Source organism: Ischnura elegans, chromosome 9 (genome assembly GCF_921293095.1).
Source record: "Ischnura elegans chromosome 9, ioIscEleg1.1, whole genome shotgun sequence".
Taxonomy (NCBI): domain Eukaryota; kingdom Metazoa; phylum Arthropoda; class Insecta; order Odonata; family Coenagrionidae; genus Ischnura; species Ischnura elegans.
In genome coordinates this window covers 60,996,998-61,002,021 of record NC_060254.1, presented here as the reverse complement: position 1 = coordinate 61,002,021, position 5,024 = coordinate 60,996,998, and positions in this window count along the sequence as shown.

Below are 5,024 nucleotides of genomic sequence, written 5' to 3'. Positions count from 1 at the left end.
TTATCCTCCTGCAACCCCTGCCGTCTCCGTCTCTATACCCCTCCTAACACCGTATTCATTCCGTCTCTCAAATCCCCAGGGCATCCGACCACCCCCGTTCCAATCGCACCCAGGACAATCGCCCGGCCTCCCCCCCACACACGACAACCCGCACAGACTCGAATCGAATTATACCGTGCATAATCTCATCACGCGGCCATTCTTCGATCTCTGAAGCTTCCGATCTGGCCTGCTCTGCAATCTTTTTCATCCCCCGACTCTCTACCTCTCCCTTCCCTGCTACCTAATTCGGCCAACTTTCCCCATAACTTAGCATCCACGTCCTCGGGCAAAACTAGATTCCCTCCCGCTGTGTATGCTTTTGAAATGCTCCCTGCCTGACTGCCAATATCCTCCCCCGGACGGGAGACAGACTACGATTGCGGAAGGTAAAAGTGTCGAACGATATTGCGCGGGCTCAGTAAGATGCATTATTATAAATGAAATAGATTGCCAATACGTTACTGGAAGGCAATTTCTTCTAAATGAGATCTAAGTAGGAAAGTCTGCTATGGCTCCATGCTACGCTATCTTCTGTGTTTGTATAGAGAAGGCAAGGTTTCAGAAATCGTTTAAGGTTTTACCTTCAAGTCTGCTGTCTCTGTGTTGATCCGAAGATGGGTCTTTAGAGTGGGGTCACAACACCGTCTGACCTTTAAGCCTTAATCACACGTTTGTTTTTTTCTATCCCTCAGAATGATAGCTCTAGCAATAGGTTTTTCAGGGACCTAAATAGTGATCACTCGACAAATCATTTTTTTGATAACACGGTCATTCGCACCGTATATATTTCCATTGCTTTTTTCGTAACTTTCCGTATTTACAAGAGTCATTCAATTGTAAGCCATGCGTAGAGTTGCGATCGCTGTTAGTGGCCATGCGTTCTGATTGGCTGAAAGACGGTTTCAGCGACGGAAGAAAGGACGTGCCGAGTGATCGCAAAAGGGATGGATGGGATTCCCATCCCTTGAGCCATCGCAGAAAATGATCGTGTCAAACGGTCTTTTTCCGCCATAATTGGAGCGATCGCAAGAGCTGTCCATAATAAGGGATGGAAAAAAATAATGCGTAGTTATTGTTGACATTTTTGTGTACGATTCCTTCCCATTATTGGCACCTCGTCCTGAATAAACTAGAAATCTAAGATCGAAGCCTACTCATGATAATTGGGCGGAAACTTTCGCGTTTTTTATATTTTTAACGTATAGTTGTGAGTTCTTTCGAATGAGTGCTTTAAATAATTCGTTATTCCCAGCACTCGCTTGCCGCTAGGGAAGCACGATTTAGAAGAGCGCACCTTGTTGCCGCAGCCTGTTCGGAGTTCTCTGTGCGAGCTCTACTTCGCCCTTCTACTTTCCTCACGACCTCTCTTCCCTAATTCCGTTCCGCGGCTCTCTAGTCCAGTCAATTCTCTCTTTTTTTGGACATAAGTTTTTCGAGTAGCGCATTGAGTAATAACGTAAGTTAAATTGGATGAAAGTGGACGTGGTAACAGAGATCAACAGCAGCATTACAAAGCAGACATTTTTAATGACCCAAGAAAATTACAATGGAAGACATTATAAAAGCTCGAAATTCCACTTTGTGGAAACTATATACCGGCAGAAAAACGAAAGTTATAATTAATATATAATTAATATATAGTATTATAATTAAAAAATTTTGGGCTATGTCGCCGCATCAATTCTTGGGTGGCCCCGACCGATGCTGGTCGCTTTTTTAAGGGATTGTGAAGAGATGAGAATTAATGATCTTTTATATAGGTATCTGCGTCAGGTGGTGGGGGGAGGGGAGCCGGAGGTTGGGGGAGTGGGTTGCTGCTTGTTTTTTCTTATTACTGGTTGCCAAGTACGGCTAATTTTAATGCCGGTGTCTCTGTTGAAATTATTCTTATCTTCTTTGGACATTTCAATGGCTTCTCTGACGAGTTTCTGTTTAAAACCTTTAACTTTGGCGAGGATTTTGACTTCTTTGAGGTCGATGATGTGGCCAAGCGCTGCGTTTTCGGCTACGGCGGACTTTGTTGATTGTTTTAACGAAGAATTAATATAAAGTAGTAGTTGTTGTAACATATGGAGCAGAGGTATGGAACATAAAGGTAAAACACAGAAATAGGTTATTGAAAACAGAGAGAGGTTACATGAGAAGGAGTTGCACAAAGAGTAGCCTTGAAAAAGATATAAATGAAACTGTAATGCATATGATGGTGTTCGATCAAGATATAGATGGCGAGGTAGAGAGGAAGCAACGACTCTAGTTTGGCAATGTTAATAGGATGAATAACACAAGATGGCTCAAATAAATATTGGATTGGAGACCTCCAGGGAAACTGAAACGAGGAAGAACAAGAGTCAATTTGAGACAAAGAATATAAAGAGCAATGGAAACAATAAGAATGAGAGAATAGGAGTGTCATGACTGAGGGAAATTACATATTTACAGCAGCTTATTTACGACGACAGTTTTTTCGTTTTCTTAAGATTTTTTCGTTACCTAATTGTCCCTACTGCCTCTAGCGGATGCTTCAGACAACCGTGTCGAGGAATATGACGTGAGAATTAACCGCAAGAAGACCAAGGTTATACGGTTTTGTAAATCAACGCGAGCTAAAAATACGAGACTCAAGTTAATATTTGGGGGAGAAAAACTTGAGCAGGTAGAGAAATTAAACTATTTGGGCAGCACATTTAGAGGACAGCAGTGAGGACAAAAGGAAGAGAATTGCATTAGCAAAGGAAGCGTTCGTGAACAGGAAGAAGCTTATGAGAGAATCGTTATGTTAGCGTTTCAAGAATAAAATAGTGAAGCGTTTGATGTGGAGGGAAGCATTTTACGTTGCGGAAACGAAGACAAAGTGGTGAACATGATGGGTGAGGAGAGCAGCTACAAGATGAGGTACGAAGGAGACAGAAGGTATGGATAGAGCGAGTACTCAGTGGGCAGGAGATGTTGAAAACAATGTTAGAGGGTAGAATGCAGTGGCGTAGCCAGGGAGGGGGGTCCGGACCCCCCGAAATATAAAAACAATTATTTTTCTTCATAAAAGAAAACAAAATATTGAAAAATCATGAATTTGCATAATATTTCTTCAGCAAATGACTCTTTTTCGGTTATGAAAAGTGTTAAAAATTAGTGCAAAACCCATAACTTAGTACTCTGTTTTTCAAAAATTTTCCCCCTGGTCTTGGACCCCCCGAACGAAATTTCTGGCTACGCCACGGGTAGAATGTTGGGTAAACGAGGGAGAGGAATGAAAGGAATATGATTTTTAAATAGAATAAAATGGAGTAGGTCTTACTGTGAATTGAAGAGGGAAGTACACGAAGGAAGAATAGGATGCTTAAGAACTCCATGGAAATCTACCTTAATCAGTAGAATACGTAAATAATAATCTGTCCCTCTCATCAACTGCATTCCTTAGGTATATTGTGATTTCGGGTCTGAATGATCGCCCACAATATGTAAGTATTCCATTTGTTTGGTGGGGGCTCCATCGACTCGTTCGCGGCTTGCCTCTGAGGAAAGTGCGACGCAGTTTATCCGATGACTCCTCCACATCCGCTCCAACCCTATCCGATGTCCTCTCCTCATTCCCCACCCCTCTACATCCTCACTTGACGCACGACGCAGACTCACTCAGGGGGAGGCAAGCTGAACCTCCATCTTCTCTTCCCCCACCATAGCGGGGGACACCCACGCCTCAGAGGGTGGTGCGACTGTTCCCCCCCCACACTTTTGTTCTTCCTCCTAATCCCGACGGGCGGGTCCTGTAAATTCGTTCCCCCACTATCCCCCTCCCCCGGCTATTCTCCCCCTATTTGCCAGGGGCCAACCAAGGAGGGATGCGGTATTAGCCAGGCCCCCACAATGGGTACGCTCCACCGCAAAACGAAGTAATCTCATTTTCTTCATATTCGGGCTAATTGCCGGCGAGGTTCGTCTCCCGATAGTTGCGTTACGGAGTCGGGCCGTTTAGTCTGTACCGGTGGTCAAAATTGGAAATATAAAGCTAGGTTTGCACCCCTATGTTGACTGACAGTGGTAACTAAAAATCATAATCTCGATACTCTTATCAACAAAGAAGTGTCGCAACATTACCAGCATTTTTCGTGATTATAGTAGAGGGACAAACAAATGAAATCCCAGCGGTGAGAGAGGATTTTTTTTTCACTTGCTTCGCTTTGTGAGAAATTTCTGCTTACGATATTTCCCTTCTATGGTACAATTTCAAAAATTATAAGCGTTAGCAATAGTCTTTCCTTGTTTTTAAAATAATCATTGCCGCTTGTGATTAATTTATAAACATCGATTCCCTACTGCGATCAAATTTGAACTGCATGCACTCTATAACGGATCAGGAATGGGCATTAGGGCGGATCGGAAAAATCGATTTTTTTCAAATCCATCTGGCCCAATGAAAAAAAGTTGTGGGACCGATCAAAAATAAGGCCTGAAAAATTTGAGACCTATAGGTGAACCCCTGACCCTCGCTCAAATGCAATTTAGGGGGGGAGGGTCAAGATTCGAAAAATGTAATATTTTATGGTCATTTTCTATAGATTTTGCCGAGTTACTGCCCTTCTAGGGCCAAAATTTCATGCATTTTGACGTACCTGCCACCGTTTAGCCACAAAATGCCTAATTTGAGTCCGCGTCCGCGAAGAAAATATGCCAACGCCCACGCAGCGTCGCGGATACAAGAGCCGCAGGTCGATCCCCTCCCCTCCCCGCTCGCTTCTACCCCTCCCACGCTTCCAATACAGCAAAATTCATTCCGCGTATGCTGCTAGGAGGTCGTTTATCTTTGATAATATAAATAGGAAGATGGTAGAAGGTAATAAAGGAAGCTTAGTGAGACGACTTGTCCCTTATTAGGCGCCTCGTCGGGGTTAAACAAATCGATGTTACCAATTTTTAGAGAAGTGATGGAATAGTTTTAGATCCGAGAACGCAGGAAAGGAGCCTACGGTCCATGAAAAGGCCTC